We start from the raw sequence: 18,235 nt of genomic DNA, 5'->3' as shown, positions 1-18,235 counted from the left end.
AGGATTCTGCACATGAGCATTGATGACCGTACAATTTGAAGTTGCATCTCCGTGATTGACTAGAATATTAGAAATTGTACAAAGAACGAACAGACGGAGCTTTGGAATTGCTTACCATCTTCACTGTACAATTGCGAGAATTCCAAACATTAAAAAAGCCACCAACGGCGCCGGACACGTCCTCGCGGCCATTGGAGAAGGGAAGGACTGTTAGTTAGACAACCATGGTTACGAGAGACTGAATTTACCTCGCAAGAGCAAGCGACGCAATCAAAGAACCAAACACTACTCAAAATCCTTAGATTAGAAGGATTCCGAAGAGGAACTTGAGATGGATTTTGAGGGACATCCTGAGAAGAATTCTAAAGAGACGAGAATTATGAGAAGGCTTCTGTAGAGGATGCTGAGGAGGAATCTGACAAGTAGTAAAAGGATTCTAAATAGAATCCTGAGAAAGATTTTTTTCTTAAAATATTTGTAAAGAATCAAAAACAGTACTTTGAAAAGAATCCTGAACAGAATTTTGAATTTATTTTGTAGATAACGGTTATCAACCTCTTAGTTTTTCTCGTAACAACGTTTCTCTAGCAAAATAATGTTTATTAACGGTTCCCTAATACACATAATCCATTTGAATGGGTTCTTAATCTTTCGTACTACCTGCCGCAATCGCCGAAATTAAAAATAACCCAAATCGCGACACTTTGAAACTGAGCAGCACCCCATCTCGCCTCATATTTCTATACCTACTATGTATCGTGCGTTCATTCTAAAATTACCCATCCATTCGCGGTCGTAGATGTCATCATTTATGAAGACAATTGGATAAAATTAGGCGCCGCGTTAGGAAACACCACCACCACCAGCATCACTTTCAGCAGCGAATGATGGTGGGGAAGAGAAAGCGATACCCCGACGCGATGGCCTATCATCCATCAGATGGGAGCAAATTTAGAATTGCAGAAATGACCTCTCTCAAGCTCGTGACAGAAACAACAAGTACAGCAACAGGATGGTGTTTTTTATGACCGGAATTGATGGTGCTATTCTCGCGATTGGAATAAAATAGGAATACAATCTGATGTCGAAAAGGATGATAATCAAAATTATGGTATTTGTGTAGTATTTTAAGAATCAACTATATGTATCGAATAATTGTCTATATCTTCCAACGGTTCTCATGTGAATGCTTCAAAGTTTTCACTCCTGAATTCTATCATTATTTGTTTGACAATTATCTCGTAAGATTATCTTAAAAAAATCTCTTAGGATTCAATCTTTTGAGAGTCTTTTCAGTCGAACTTTCTTCAGAAACATTTCAGAAATCTATCAGGATCCTAAAGGAAATCTATCAGGATTCTAAATGTTTTTGAATTTCACGTTATTTTTTTTTTCAAATTCCCGTTAAAAATCTGTTGTTCTTCTCATCGGAATTCGCACTACATGCTCTGCTCATTCGTTGTTGAAGCTATCGTCCAGTCACCAGTGGTGGAAATGTTCGCATCACGAAGCGACTCACGAGTGTAGAACTCGGGAGAACATACCAAAAGAAAAACCGAAAAGTTCGCGAACATTTTCTCGCGATTAACTGAACAAGATGTGATTTATCATGGTTTTTACAGGCAAATCAATTTCATATCTATCAAGTTGATAGTAAACTACCAGTTCGTCGTCAAAAATCCTTTGAAAATCAGGAATCTAGGAGTGATGCTTTTGTCCCAATAGCGCAATTGACTCTGAGCTGCTCTGAACGCGCTCACGAATCACTTTAGCTTCGTTTACTCGTGAGCACGACAGATGCGAGTAAATCAGCACTCTGATGCTCGCGAGCATTTTGGTTTGTTTCGGTTCAGCAGACATGTTCGCCACTTTCCATCACTGCTTTCTACTGAATTGAAAATATTAGTCAAAACAGTCGCCTGGCCAAGTAATTAACCAAAGGAAAAATTGGTAAAGATAAATCGATCACTGCAGTTACGCTATTTTGATGCTGAGCGCGAATGTATTAGGGAGCCTTTTTAGGATCCTATCAAGATAATATGAGAATCCTTTTAGAAACGTTTGGGCATTTTCTTCAAAATCGAAAGCGAAGTAATTTTCAATATGTTTATAATCCTCTCAGCATTCTTATTCAGAATACTCTCAGGATTCTAGTTCACAATTCTCTCAGAATTATTGTTAGATGGTTTATTACAACTTGTTCAGAAACCTCCAAGGATTCTGGTGAGAAATTTTTTTAGGTTTCGGTAAGAATTTTAAATGAATTCATTTTTTATTTTCGTTCAAAAACTTTTAAATTTTCTGGTACAGAATCCTTTCAGGATTATCGTTTAGAATCTTTTCATGATTCTCGCTCAGAATCCTCTTAGAATTCTCGTTCAAATTTCTCTTCGAATTGAATTTCGGAATCTTCCCAGGACTTTCGTTCAAAATTCAATAATTAATAATTAATATTCTCAGAATTCTTTTACATAAACTTCTCAACATTCTCGTTCAGAATCCTTTTAACATTTTCATTCAAATCTCGGTCAGGTTTCTCGTTTAAATCTTGTCAAGATGCAATTTCAGAATCTTTTCTGAATGTCCTCAGTATTCCCTCTCAAAGTCCTCTCAAAATTCTCTAAAAGAAACCTCTCAGGATTCTCGTTCAAAATCCTACATTTTCGCTTAGAATTTTCTCCGGATGATTATTCAGAATCGTTTAAAGATTCTCATTCAAAATTTTTAGATGATTTCAATGAGTAAACTCTCACGGTTCAGATGAATCTTCTCAGAATGATCTATCACAATCCTCTCAATATTTTTGTTCAAACCCTTTCCTAAAAGGATTCTGACAAAAATACTGAGAAGAATATTTTCAGAATCCTGAAGAAAATTCTAATGTCCACAATCTTCTCTGAATCTCCCCAGCATTCGTGTTCAAAATTTTCTCAGAATACTCGTACAGGATCTTATCAGGATTCTCAATCAATCTTTTCTACATTTTATTTCCGATTTTTTTCGAGATTGTCGCGCAAAATCGTATCAATATATTTTATAATTTTCAAGCCAAGGATATTGTATTTCGATCTATAATGAAAAACTTTTCAACGGCTTCAGTATTGCACTGTTACAATACAAAGAGAGCGAGAGAGGAGAGAATCTCTCAATGTTACATAGGTCCGTTTGAAAAGTTACGCAAGAATTGTTGGACAACTAGTGAAGAATCCGGAGAACGTTCAGAGACAAATTGTGAGAGAATCTGATAAGAATTTCGAGAGAATTCGGGAAAGAACAATATTGACAAAAATATGAACAAAAATTATTAGAATATTCTGAAAACTATTCAAAATAGATTCCTGAAAGCTTTCTATGAAAAATGCTCTCAGAATACTCGTACAGAATCTTATCAAGATTCTCAATAATTTTTTTTTTACATTTTCATTCAGAATCCTTTTAAGATTGTCGCGCAAAATCCTGTAAATGTGTTTTATAATTGTCTCTGCATTTAACACCAAATTTCTCTTAGAATTCTCGTTTATATTCCTCTCAGGATGCCTCCCAAAATTCACACGCTACAAATAAGTTACACAGAAATGAGTAAGGACTGTTCATTTTATAAAGTGGACACTTTGGACATGCAATATCTTTTTAATTTATCAATGAAATCGAAATCGGTTTTCTGTACATCGTTCGACTAATATTGTACAATGCTGTGGTAATAAAAAAGTTACCAAAATAATATGATTTCACACTAATAAGGCACAACGTTTAGAACGGTCGATTTTTGGAGGTTGTCAAAATCAAGGATTATTAAAAATCGGCAGGAAAATTCGACAATTTATATTTTTTATTTTCAAAAAATGGTTGTACTTAGAAAGCATCATCAATTAGAAGCTTGCTAAAAAATATCAAGTTATTTTTGGAGAAGCAATTTTGCAGATATCATAAAATCATGTTTTATCATTTTTTTTAAAGAAACATATCTTAAATTTAAATGGAACTGATATGAGTAGAATTTTAAGGTTTAAAGTACGTCCAGACGGAAGTAATAATATAGTATTTATAATAAAAATAACTTACGCCTTCATAGAGTTGCTGATTTAGTCCCCACGTCATATTTTAAGCACAATAGAAAAACAAATAATTTATTTTCAGAAGACCACTCAAAGCACAATGACAATCATCAAGATTGGGAACACTGCTTGAATTAAATCAAATATATTTTGCATGTATTATTTTCAGAATGTGTTATTCTGAGACTACCTATCAAAATATTTTGAGAAAAACGCTTACAGTTTGCTGTAGATCGATAAACATGCGTATATAATTAAAAAAGTATGGGATTTTTCAATAAAACGACCATAAAGAGTAAATTTGGTACCCAAGAATGCGGTTGAAACTCAAGATTTTGCTTTTTTTATACATATATAGTTTCTTTAGTAATCTAAACCAGTTTTGAACACGCTTATTACTTTACTTTTTTGCTGGTAGTAAAAATATTGTGTATCAGCAAATTTGACCATAAGGAATAGATCACTAAAGTGACTCAGCGTCAGGAACTTATTCCATCAGTTTATTGTTTTTAAAAGCTCTACCTTAAGTTGAATAGTAAAGGATACCAACATAGAATTTGTTCATTAAATTTAGGATTTTTTTCATGCGAAAAATAATGCTTAAACTTGACGAACAGTTTTTCTTAGGAGTTTTTGCAAAAACTATTTAGTTCTTCAACCGAAAGCATTTTGTAAGTTTCTGTATTTTCATAACATTGTAGAATAATAGTTGAACGATACACAGAAAACCGTTTACGATTTCATCAATAAATAAAAAAGATATAGCATAAACAAGGTGTCCACTTTATAAAATGAACAGTCCTAAAAATATTGTGTATCAGCAAATTTGACCATAAGGAATAGATCACTAAAGTGACTCAGCGTCAGGAACTTATTCCATCAGTTTATTGTTTTTAAAAGCTCTACCTTAAGTTGAATAGTAAAGGATACCAACATAGAATTTGTTCATTAAATTTAGGATTTTTTTCATGCGAAAAATAATGCTTAAACTTGACGAACAGTTTTTCTTAGGAGTTTTTGCAAAAACTATTTAGTTCTTCAACCGAAAGCATTTTGTAAGTTTCTGTATTTTCATAACATTGTAGAATAATAGTTGAACGATACACAGAAAACCGTTTACGATTTCATCAATAAATAAAAAAGATATAGCATAAACAAGGTGTCCACTTTATAAAATGAACAGTCCTTACGACTAATCAGACTAATTTGTGTATTTATTTCTCCTAGTTAGCATAGCATTTTTCTTCTCTGTATTACAATTTCTGAAATACAACAAATATTGAATAACTTTGAGTGTCATAAAATTTAAAAAAAAAAAAAGATTTTTGCACAGCTGAAAATTACACAAATTATGTGTTGGTCCAAAATAGGCCGATTATATTCATATGACTCGTACTTATTTGTGTGTATTTTTTAGTGTAGTATTTCATAATCCTCTCTTCAGCTCAGGATTCTCGTCAAAAATTCTTTAAGAACTTTGGTTCAGTATCCTTTTAATTGAGGGAGTTAGAATTTGCTTCAGCAAAGTGGTGTAAGTAACAAAAACCTGCTTTTAGAAAAAAAGCTCGTATTTTCAATTTGAATTTTAAACATATTGTGAATCAACAAAAAAAACAAGCCAATTTTCTATGAATTTTATTATTTTTTCTGCTGATCACAAAAATCATCTGAAATACGATTGAAAAGCTCGAAAACAGTGGAATTTTCAGTGAACTCAACTCCCTTTGCATTTGAGCCTTTCAATTATCGTTTATTTATTTTTTCAGAGTTCTCGAGGTATTCTTAGAATTTCTGTCTATTTTTTTACAGGTTTCAATTTCAGAATTTTTTTCTTGTTTTTTCCTAAAGAATTGTCTTCCAGATTCCTACCAGGATTCTTGTTTGGAATTCTCTCAACATTTTCTATCAGAATCGTCTTTTCGTTCAGGATTCGTTCACAAGATTGCTGATGAGAATCTTCTCAGGATTATGGTAAGAACTTTCTCATTAGTCTTCATTTGAGAATCTTAACAGAATTGTGTAGAAAATCCATTCATGATATCGATTTGTTGAATTTTGGCAAGAATCTTAAAGAAAGTAAGCCGGAAATCATATCTGAATTAGGTCGATTCTTAAGGACATTATAAAAGGAAGCCAGGAAAATTCCGCACATGTGTTTGTGAAAAAGTAATTTTCCATACAGCGATTATATTTGTGAGATGCCATGCATGTTACAAACACAGCTGTAACAAACTAGTTGTCAAAGTTTGTTTTGATTTGAGTTTAGACAAATTAACCTAGCAGATCGAAATCGTATATTCTATGCGACTTCAAGGAAAGATTTTTGAAATCCACTAGAAAATCATAGTACGCTTGATTTTAAAAACCTTCTACCACCTGCCATACAGTACGCAGCATTGTGAGCTATGCCAAACATTGGTATACGGTATCGTTTGGAAAATTTGAACAGTGATTTTTGCCCCCATACTGATTGCAATACTCGAACATTATGTTTATTGCAAGCAATTTCCACTCCTGTGGCTCACACGGCAGTGCTGCGGAAACTTCATTTTGAATATTTTGATTGCTTTTCAAGTACTTAACAGATGCGTTGCAGATCGATGAACATATTTAAATTCATAGTCTTGAAGCTTAAACAGTTACTAATTATGTTAATTGAATAAGAATGCCTCTTTGAAGCGAAATTATATGGGCATATCAATTAATACACCTCAATTATTTGGAAAAGATTTTGGCATCGTTGAACGCTAAGCCACCAATACTACTTCAAAACAACACGGCATCAGTTGCCGTCGTAAATGTTTTCATTTTGCAAAAACGAAATTGGTTGTGAAAATTAAAAGTCAGTTCAACGCGATTTCGTTGAGATTTTCTAGATTTTTACTACGGTGGTGGAATGTTTAATGACTAAAGAGTGCAGTGATAATCTTCATTTCGATTTGTGATTTTTTGGGGCAGTGTTGAAATTTTTCACTGCATCACGTTACCAAAGTGGTGTCGCAAAGTTGAAAGAAGAAGATGGAAGAACAAGCAAAATTTAACGAGATGGATAAAAAGGCACGAATTATGCTTTTTTGAATTAATTGAAAGAATTTTATAGTTCTAGTGACTAGGTGTTTTGATTGTTGGCAGGCAGTAGCAGTTTAACACTTCAATTTGCAGGTAAGAATGATTGAAAATCATATTTTATGCTTGCATATTCTTGCGCGGTTCAAATGTAGGGGAAGAGGGGAGGAGAGTGGGTGGTAGTGCGGTAGGTGCCATTTTGGAAGCCATTTCTGGCTTTTCTTTATAATGTCCTTAAAGAAATCTCTTTTTTTTTCTTTTTTTTTTCCTTGTCTGTAGAGCCTTTTACCCACTGCGTCCAATAATTAGGAATATTGTGGTATGACCCATATTTAATTTTGTGCTCATCAAATATCCTCTCACAATTGAGATGAAATCTCTAACAATTCATTATTTCAGCTCCTTTGCAACTTTCCAATGCACATCGCAAACCAGTAAAAAAAAACTTGCCATCAGGTTCCACCGAGATTTGAACTCGGATCGTTGGATTCAGAGTCCAAAGTGCTAACCATTACACCATGGAACCCACATGCAGGTCCCGGGCTGCCATCCACCGAACCGGTTTCTCTAGTTTCTTCGCATGGTCGCCGTCGAGTCTCTCGGACCAGTCAGCTGCGCTTTTGCTATGCTTCGATGGACGGAACGGAAATTATCTCATCATTGCCATTTACCACTTGGTTTATAGCACGCGAAATTCGTGACATTAAAATATGTTTGTCACCACAGCAGACAGACGAGCCGAGGGATAAGTGCGAAAGTGCACCCTTGTTTGAATTATCACTTGAATTATCAATTCTGTTCGCATCATATTTACTTAACGTCGTCGTCGCCGTCGTCGACATCCCCGGCTTCAGGGACCGATGAAGACGCTGACGAGTTGGCACCGATGCGAGAAAAGAGTGCGAGAAACGATTACGAAAAGCCAAAAGTAAACAACCATACGGTGGCATAGGCCAGGGGATCACCCTCTTCGGTCGTTTTAGAGAAAAAGTAGGTTACAAAATTTTGAGTATTTGAAAATCCAATAGCACTAATTTTGTGTATTGATTGATAAGTAAAAACAATCTTTGGAATTTTGAAAATTGGGACATTTTTTCAATCAAAATTCTTACCCTGGGCAAACCCAGGGGGTTTTTGAGAACTTGTGAAAAAATTGTGTAAAAATATAAAGAAACAAAAAAGTTATTGCGATTTGAATACTTTTTTGTAAGGAAAATAAGAATCTGGGGTTCAAGTTGATTTCCCATCTTTTGTCGAATTAACCCTTTGCGATTCTACCTTTTCTCCAAAACGGCCGAAGAGGGTTTTCCACTGGCCTATCCGTATGTGCGGTCATCATCGTCGTTACGCTGTCAATCCGTGTCGTGTCGCGTTTATTAGGCCATCGGCCCATCGAAATCGAAAAATGCAACTTTGTATCGCGAATCAGTTGGTTCGATGCCCATTTTGATCGGGGGTAAATCATCTGGAAGAGGGTCATCTCCTAAACGACGTGTTTGATTCCGAGCCAAAGGGGAGTTTTTTTTTCGCCCATAACCGATTGAACCGGTCGAACCGGGCCGGAATCGGTTCGGAGCGTTTTCGAGCGCCTAATCGAGCGGAGAACCGCAGCCCCCGGTCGGCTGCACATGGTTCCACTGCACTGCCGGCGAGTTCTAAGAATAAAACGGTGCACTTTTGGATAGGACCGGCTCCGTTCGGCTGACCTGGTGATGGATGGTTTTGGACGATGGGCAGCGATGCCAGACAGTCAGAGCAACGATTCCGTGGATTTGACTATGAGAATTTCCAAGTTTTTTCTACTAGTCATAATGCCTAAGCTTTCCTAGATGAATTTCTAGGTTAGCTTTCGTAGGAACTCATGGGAAATCTTGCGGGACTTCAGGTGCCACTCCAAGCAAAACTTCCGGAGAAACTACTCGGGGAACTGCTGGAGGAAATCCTAGAGAAGCTTACAAAGGAATTCCAGGAGAATCTTTCGGAGGGACTCCTAGCGGACGTTCTGGAAGAACTCTTACATAAACTTCCGGAGAAACTCCTAGCGATACTTACGGAGAAACTCCTAGCAAATCTTTCGGGGTTATTCCTGGAAAAACTGAGGAGGAATTTCAAGAGGTGGAACTCCGGAGGAATTCTTACTGGAACTTGCGGAGGAACCTTCAGAAGATATCCTCAGAAGATTTTTTTTTTAAAGGAGCTTCTACTTGAACTTCCGAGAGTATTCCTGCGGGAATTCCTAGAGGAGCTTCCTGAGGAACTTACGGAGTGATTCCTAGATGAGTTTCCGGAGTGATTCCAGAAACAACTCTTGGAAAAATGCAAGGAGAAAATTCAAGAGGATCCTAAAAAAAATCTCCTCAGAATCCTAAAGAGATCCTCCTTAGATTCCTGAGAAGATTCTCCTTGGAATCCTGAGATGATTCTCCTCAGAATCCTGAGAGGATTCTCCTTAGAATCGTGAGAGGATTTTCCTCGGAATTCTGAGAGGATTCTTCGCTGAATCCTGAAAGAATTCTCCTCAGAAGAGAGGATTCTTATTATAATCCTGAGAAAATTCTCATCAGAAGAATAAGAGATTTTTTTCCAGAATCCTGAATGAATTATCAGCAGAAGAATGGGAGGATTCTATTTAGAATCCTGAGAGAATTCTCTTCGGAATACTTAGAGGATTCTCTTCGGAATCCTGATAGGATTCTGTTCAGAATCCTTAGAGGATTCTGCTCGGAATCCTGGAAGGATTTTATTAGAGATCCTGAGAGGATTCGATAAGGAATCCTGAGGGGATTCTCATCGAAATCCTGAGAGTATTATCATCCGAATTATGAGTGGATTTTCTTCGGAATACTAAGACAATTCTCTTTGGAATTCTGAAAGGATTCTTCTAAGAGTATTTTTCTCTGAATCTGGAGAGGATTCTTCTTCAAATCCTGAGCGGATTTTCATCAGTGTTTTAAACAGTTTCAGGGTGGCCACCAAATTTCGATATTGAAATTCCCGCTTTTTTCCCGGTATATTTTACATAATTTTCCCGGTTTTTAATCCATTCTTTCCAACGACTTTAGTAGATTTTTTCTATACCAAAAATCGTTTCTTTGAAAAGCACTGTAACATTTTTTTTAAAATCGGTTCAATTTTTTAGTTGTTTTTCCATAGTAATTTGATTGTTTATCTTCACTATTGGAGCAATGAGTTGACTATTAGATTGTTCTAATCTATTTAGAATCTTATTCTGAAAACTATGGCATAGTATAGTATTCATCTGAATCGATTTATCTCGCGTTCGTCGAAAATCAATGGAGCTGGAGCTATCTATTATGGGAAAGAGATGGTTACTTGTGCTAATAAAACAGATCCTACTCTTGACATGGCAGGGGTTTAATTTGAATGCTATTTGAACCATATTTACCAACAATTTACCAACCAAGTTTGGCTTCAAAAACTTCAAATCTTCAAGTTCAGATTTTAAGATCTAGAGAACCTGACAACCGTTCACGTTGCAAATTTAATGGATTGGTTGCATACTGGTGATGATAAAACGATCGAAATTTCAGCTCGGAGCTCTGTTTGATTCTCTGCTCTTGAAATGTAGAGATTTGGCTTTTATTTATAATTATCTTAAGTGAATCTTAATGCTGAATTTCAGATAATTTGGCCGACAAAAGCCCCAGGTGCCTAAGGAAATCATTAAGATGCCCAAGTAGTTCTTTGCCGTAATTAAATTTATTTCAATTCTTTATCTTTTGATTTTTTTTTTCGTAAAAATAAAAAGTTTTCGAAAGCAAATGAGTTTAAGATATGGATGAAATAAGGCCACACATTTAGAAGCACTTACTAAGGGCTCACTCACAATTTTAATAACAACAAAAAATATCATTTTTGACATCCACTCACCTTCTCGTAATGCTTTCTGTATAGATATTCTACACATTTTATATGAGCTCTAACAGCTTGACCATTATTAAAATCTTAAATGAGCCCTTATTCAAAACTTTGTCGCTTAGATAACTATAGACATATTAAAAGTTTTTATAAATAAAGGTTTGTTTTCAAGATTAGTTGTGGTATTCAGCAATTACAGAAGAGTGCTAAACCAATCTGCAATAAGTAATTATATTTTGATTCAAAACGTCGAGCAAATTAGAGAAAAGTGCAAAACATATTAGCCCTGACAGTGGAAGAACAAAAATTCAAAAAAAAAAATCGAAACATTGCTATGAACTGAATGAAACATTTTTAAGAAATATGATAATAACATTAAATCATTAATGTTTGAAGGATATTTGTTAAAATTGCGGATGCCTCATGGCAATATCATTAAACATAACTTTCTATAACTTATTTTGGAGGTTGGTTGTTTGAAGATTGGAGCTTGAAGATGTTCGTTCAAAACCATTTTCCCGGTGATCTTCTCAAATTCCCGGTTTTTCCCGTCTTTTTCCCGGTGGATTCAAATTCCCGTCTTTTTCCCGCTTTTCCCGTTTTTCCCGGTTCGGTGGCCACCCTGCAGTTTTTTTTTTCATCGTAGACCTGAGAGGATTCTCATCAGAAGCATGAAAGAATTTTCTGCTCAGAATCCTGGGAGGATTCACCTCAGAATCCTAAGAGGATGCTCCTCAGAATTCTAAGAGGATTCTAGAATATACTCTCGCAAGAATACAAGGAGAAATTTCTGGAGGAACTACTTGTGGAACTTCCGGAGTAACTCCTAGCGGAACTTCTGGAAGAAAATTTCGCGGAAATTTCTCCTTGTAGTACTTCCGGAGGAACTCCTGGGGAAATATGCGGAGGAATTATTAAGAAAACTTGCGGAAGAACTCCTAGAAGAACTTCCGGAGGAATTCCTAGACGATCTTCCCAGAGACATTCTGAATAAACTTCCAGAAGAACTCCAAAACTGGAGAAATGCCGAGTGTAATCAATGCAAACATCATTTTGTGTACAACAAACAAACAAACAAGATTTTATTCCTTGGTATTTTCTTCGAGTCAGGTAAAGAATAAGATTATAATTTAAGTGAAAAAATCTTGCGGCCATCTTGGATTTTGACGCCGTCTTGATTTTACGTAGTAGAATGAGTTTTTCACCTTGTTAGCACTCAACATGTTGAATTTCGAGGCTAACGCAAAAAAACAGGTTACGTATACTCCTCTACTTATTCTTCTTTTTCCTGGCGTTACGCCACAACTGGAACCGAGCCTGCTACTCAAAACAAAACTCAAGATGGCCGCCAAAATATTTGAAGCTTCAAATGACAGCTCCATCTTTCCTCTAACTTCCGGAGGAACTCATGGGTAACGTCCGGAGTAATTCGTTGCAGAAATCCATGGAATTTCCGTTGGAACTTCTAGAGGTTTTTTAGAGGAATTTCCATGGGAATTTCTAGGAAAACTTTCGGAAGAACTCCTAGAGGAGCTTCCGGAGAAACTTCGAGAGGAACTTTTAGGAGAAATCCTTGAGAAACTCCCGGGAGAACTCCCGCTGGAATCAGAAGAATTTCCGAAGAAACTTTTATAAGAACTTCTACAGGTATTCCTAGCGGAACTTCCATAGAAACTGCCGGGAGAAGCTCCCGGAGGAATTCACAGAGGAACTTTGAGAGGATCTTCCATGAGAAATCCTTGAGAAACATCCGGAAGAACTCCTACTGGAATCAGAGCAATTTCCGAAAAACTTCTAAAAGATCTTCTGTGGGTATTCATTGAGAAACTTCCATATGAACTTTTGGGGAAGCTTCCAGAAGAACTCCTAGAGGAGCTTCCGGAGAAACTTTGAGAAGAACTTTCAGGAGAAATTCTAGAGAAACTTCCGGAAGAACTCTTACTGGAATCAGAGGAATTTCCGAAGGAACTTCTAAAAGATCTTCTGGGGGCATTCATTGAGGAACTTCCATATGAACTTTTGGGGAAGCTTCCAGAAGAACTCCTAGAGGAGCTTCCGGAAGAACTTTGAGAAGAACCTTCAGGAGAAATTCTAGGGAAACTTCCGGAAGAACTCCTAAAAGAATTTTCGGAAGATTCCGGGGAAAGTTTCTCGGGATAAAATTCAAGGAGAACTTTCGCTATATCACCTAGTGGAACTTCCAAAGAATGTGCAAATGAAACTTCTGGAAGATATCCGAGGAGCTTTCGGAAGAACTTCTAAAGGAACTTCTTTAGACATTTCTAGACGAATTTTCAGGTAAACTGCCACAGGAACGTCCCGATAAACTACATGAACTCCCGGTAGAACTTTTACTGGAAAGTTCTAACGAACTCCTACTGGTAATTTTGCCGGAACTCCAACAAGAACTTCCAAAGGGACTTCTACAGGAACCTCCGAAAAAAATCCTAAAAAAACTTCCAAAGACCTCCTTGAAGAACTTCAAGAAAAACTACTAGAAGAACTTCCTAAAGAATTTATAGAGGAACGGCCGGAAGAACTCCCAAATGAACTTCCAAAGGAAGTTCCGGAGGAAATTTTAAAGGATCTTGCGAAAAAAATATTTAAATGAACTTACCAAAAGAGTAGTAGAAGAACTCCCAGGAGAATCTAATCTAATATCTATCGGAATTGCAGCAAGAACTCCTAGAAGATGTTTCGGGATAAGTTCTACCGCATCTTCCAGAAGAAATCTCTGTAGTTATTTTCGAAATCCGGAGAAAATGATGAAATCCTAGGGAATTCACCAAAAGGAACTTCCGGAGAAAACTATTGGTAACAATTTTGGAGAAATCCGAGCAACTTTCGGAAGAAATTCCAAAAGCTTCTGGATGAACCCAAGATGACATGGAATCTTATGAGAAATTCCTCGGAATGAATTTCTCGTAGACAAATCCCGAATAGTACTCCAGCTGAAAAATTTCTGGAGGAATCCCTAAAGAAATTGTTAAAAAATGTTCAGAAGAAACTTCTGAACAAAACAGAAAACCCCGGTAGAGAATGCAGTTAGAATCCTAGGATAAATGATGAGTTAAAACTCTGGAGGAATTCCTGGCAACATTTCTAGAAGACTGAAAGGAATGAACGCAGAAATTCATTTACCGCGCAGATGAATAACTGTTGCAGTGTTTTGATCCACAATTCGAAACTGCTTGCTTCATAGTACCTAAAGATCATTTTTTGGTACTTTTTGAATTTCTATCAAAATTGAAACTTCGTTGTAAATAATCTCAAGATTCCATTTGGGAATTCCGCTGAAACTTTTTATGGAGAAATCTGGAGGAATTCTGCAAACAAATCTCTGGAGTAATTTGCAAACAAATTTCAAAAGGCTTCTAGAAATTTGTGAAAGCGTCTTCGAAAAGCTGAAGGTAGGGAAAGCTTCCTTCAGAAATTTGTGCAAGCATGTCCTTAGAAAAGCATCTCTTAGAAGCTTGCTAAAGCTTTGATTACACAGTGCGTGCAATGCAAGTGCAAGTTGCACGAATGTTTGCGCGATCTGTGTAATATATGCACGAACTACTGGCAATCATTTTGTGGGAACATATTCGTGCATTCAAACATGTTGGTTCGTCGATCTTGCGTTGCATAGTAACCGTAGAAAGTTGTGTAGTATGAAAGGAAAGCAAATCAAATTCATAATGAAAACATTGGTGTTGGGAGAGGATTTCCAGAGTTTTCTCCAGGATTTTTTTTGAAGATTCCTCCATGCATTTACCCACAAATTTATCCAAGATAATCTCTACAGTGACAACGATAGAGATTCCTACACGGGAAATTCTGATCGCAACCAGATCATTTTCAGACCCGAACAGATAGGGCTCCAGGAGTACCTTCAGCAATTCCTCCTGAAAGTCTGCCTGGAGTTCCTCCAGGGATTTCTGCAAGAGATATTCCAGGGATTCCTCCATAAAAATCTCTACAGGGATTCCTTTAGAGATTTCGCAAAGAGTTCCAAAGTAGAATACCTCCAGTGATTTCTCCATAGAATCCTTCGGTAACATTTTTAATTAGATTCCTCCTGGAATATCTTTAAGAATTTCTCCATGAACTTTTTCAGGGATTTGTCCAAAGATTTTTCAAGGTATTTCCATGCGATTTTTCATGATATTTCTTCAGAGATTCCTCGTGACATTCTTCCAGAGACTTCTCCAAGCATTACGCAAGGAAAATATCTGGAGGGATTCTTGCAGTGATGTCTCCACGGATTTCTCCAGGGAATACTAAGGAATTCCTGTAGGGGTTCCAGCAGGTATATCTCCTGGGATTCTTCAAGTAATTACTTCACTAATTCCTAAATGAATTACTCAAGAGTTTTCTTCAGCAAATCTCCTAGAGATAATTTCCGCAAAATCGCTACCGGAATTACTTAAAGGATTTTTACAACTACATAACTATTTTTACAAATCCTTCAGGGATTCACCTAGAAGTTTATCTAAAGGAGTGTTCTGGGCCTCAAAAAATACCTTCGAAGATCTTTCCAAGAATTCCTCTAGAAATTCCTCCAGAAATTCCATCGTGAATTCCTCCAGGAATTTCTTCAGAAATAATCCCAAGAATTTTCCCAGGGATCCCTTCAAGCATTTTTTCCAGAAACTCCTTCCATGAAGAATTTTTTGTAGAAATCCGTAAATTCCTACGGAAATACTTGCAAAAAATCCAGGAGTAGACCCAATAGGAACCTGTAGTAAAATATCAAGAAATCCCTGTAGTATTTTATGGAGGAATCCCTAGAGGAATTTTTTTGAGAATATTTGATTAAATATCTGGAAAAATCCCTGAACCAATTCTTGCTGGAGTATTTGGAGGAATATCCGGGAAAATCTCTGGAGAAATTCTAGAAAGAAAAAATCCGTAGAACAACTTGTGGAGGAACAATAAAAAGAGTTTTTTGGAGTAATCTCTGGAGAAATTCCTGAAGAAACTGTTGGAAAAATCTCGGAAGCATTGCCTGGATAAATTGCTGAAGAAGTCCTTGGAGACATATCTAGACTCATCTTTGTAGAAATTCCTGGAGAAATTGCTTGGAGTATCCTTGGACAAATTTCTGGAAGAATTACTGTAGATTTTTTTCTGAAGAATGCTGTGTCAATATTCTTCTGCAAAAAAAACCCTTGAATAATCCTTGGATGTATTGCCAAAGTTCTTCCTGAAGAATATTGTGAATGATAAAACGACCTACTGGGTGGCAATACAACGTTATACAATAAGTTTTTGTAGACAAGTTTGGAGGGATCTGAAAGAGTTCCTGGAAAAATCCCTGCAGGAATTATTAGGGGTAACTTGGGAGAATTACTAAACAATGCAAAATAGAATGAGAATCCACAGAATTCCTAAAACAGTCCTTGAAAAAATCATAATTATGAAATAAATGAAAATTTGGAGGAATTAGTTTCTTTAATTGAATTTCAATGAATATTTGTAAAAGAAGTTAAGTAAAGAACGTTTCCAAATGAAACCCATGAAGCATTCCAGAAATTAAGCCATAGGATGTTTATTCAAAATTTGTATTTGAAAAACGATCCTACAATTTTTAAATTCAAAATTATTTGGTTCTTCTTCTTGGCATTACGTTCTCACTGGGACAGAGCCTGCTTCTCAGCTTAGTGTTGGATGAGCACTGCCACAGTTATTAACGGAGAGTTTTCTTTGTCAAAGTTGCCATTTTCGTATTGGTATATCGTGTGCAGGTACAACAATCTATGCCCAGGGAAATCAAGGAAATTGCCATTCTAAAAGATCATGGACCGATTGAGAATCAAACCCAGACACCTTTAGCATGGCTTTGCTTTGTAGCCACGGACGTAACCATTCGGCAAAGGAAAGTCTCTTTTCTGGGTATGTTTGGTAAATTGTTTTTCTTGTAAAAATAAAAACTTGAATTGTTCCTGAAACTTATCACAAGATTGTTTCAAAAATACTTTCATAAATTCCTTCTTATATCCAAAGGGTTTTGATGTTTTTTTTAAATTCTCTTTCAGGAATTCCTCCAGAATTATTTTTCCTTTTTCGATTATTCCTTCAGTAAAACGTGCAGGAATTCTCTCCTAGATTCTACTAATAATTATCTGAAAATTAAAAACGAAATCTGGCAGGTTACTAGAAATTTCCCATGCTTCAGTAGTTTCAGTCGTAGTGTGTTTAGTAGTTTCTTCTTAATATTCCTTCAGGATAAATCTTAGACCGCAACCACCTTTCTTAGATTGATTCCGATAGGGCTCTGGGAATACATTCAGTAATACGTCCAGAAATTATGCCAGAAGTTCCATCAGGGATTCAACAAAGGTTCCTCTTTTACATGGAATTCTTATAGGAATGCTTTCAATCCTCCAGTAATTTTGTTGCTTGCATTCCACCTGGAATTTATACAATGAATCCTGCAGGGATTACTGCAGAGATACTTTCAGGGATTCTTGAAGCGCTTTCTCATGGTATTCTATTAGAGTTTCCTCCGGAAATTCTTCAAGAGACTCCTCCAAGGGCTCTTCTAGTAAAAACTTTATGAAGATTCTAGCCAAGATGTCCCCATTGATTTGTCCAGGAACTCCTCCAATGATTATTCCAGAAATTCTTCCAAGTATACTTGCCACCTCTAGGGATTCTACTAGAAGTTACTTAACAAATTCATCAAAGGAATCCCGAAGAGTTTACTCCAGGAATTTTCTCGAAATCCAAAATCGCTACAGGAATTATTACCTGTATTTTTTCTAGGGAAATTTTTCCAGAAAAAATACCAAATCCCTGTAAGTTTTCATTGAGGAAGTCAATTGCAGGATTCTCTGGAGGGATTCCTAAAATATTCTTTGAACATTTTTTGGAGGATCCTATGTAGAGGTTTTTGTGAAGTAATTTTCTGGAGAAATTTGTAAAGAGGAATCTCTGGAAATATTCCTGTTGAAATTTTGATAAATTGCTGAAGGAATCCATGCAGGCATCTCTGGAGTAAACGAATAGGGCCCTATCGAAACTGATATTGAAATACGGTTGCGATCGAAAGTTTTTTTTTTAGAAAAATCGCTAGAGAAATTGGTGTAGAAATTCGTGATGATAGTCTGGGAGGAATCCCTGCATATATCCATGAATAAATTTCTGGAGGAATTTGTGGAGTAATCATTTGACACATCTCTGCAGAAAGCTTTGAGCAATTTAAAAAAAAAGAAAAAAATCACACAGAAATCCTTGAAGGCATTCCTGGA

General features: G+C 36.3%; 1 protein-coding gene and 1 non-coding gene across 10 annotated transcripts in view; both read right to left on the bottom strand.

The window, feature by feature from the left end:
* LOC5578520 (polypyrimidine tract-binding protein 2) overlaps nucleotides 1-18,235 on the bottom strand; it is a 1,002,030-nt gene that overhangs the window by 778,533 nt on the left and 205,262 nt on the right. The window lies entirely within an intron of this gene.
* Trnaq-cug lies at nucleotides 7,576-7,647 on the bottom strand. The gene has a single exon. It is a non-coding gene; the product is annotated as a tRNA-Gln (tRNA).

The sequence above is a fragment of the Aedes aegypti genome, chromosome 1 (genome assembly GCF_002204515.2).
Source record: "Aedes aegypti strain LVP_AGWG chromosome 1, AaegL5.0 Primary Assembly, whole genome shotgun sequence".
In the NCBI taxonomy this organism is placed as follows: domain Eukaryota; kingdom Metazoa; phylum Arthropoda; class Insecta; order Diptera; family Culicidae; genus Aedes; species Aedes aegypti.
The sequence above is the reverse complement of the archived record's forward strand: the minus strand, read 5'-3'. Positions and strand labels throughout refer to the sequence as shown.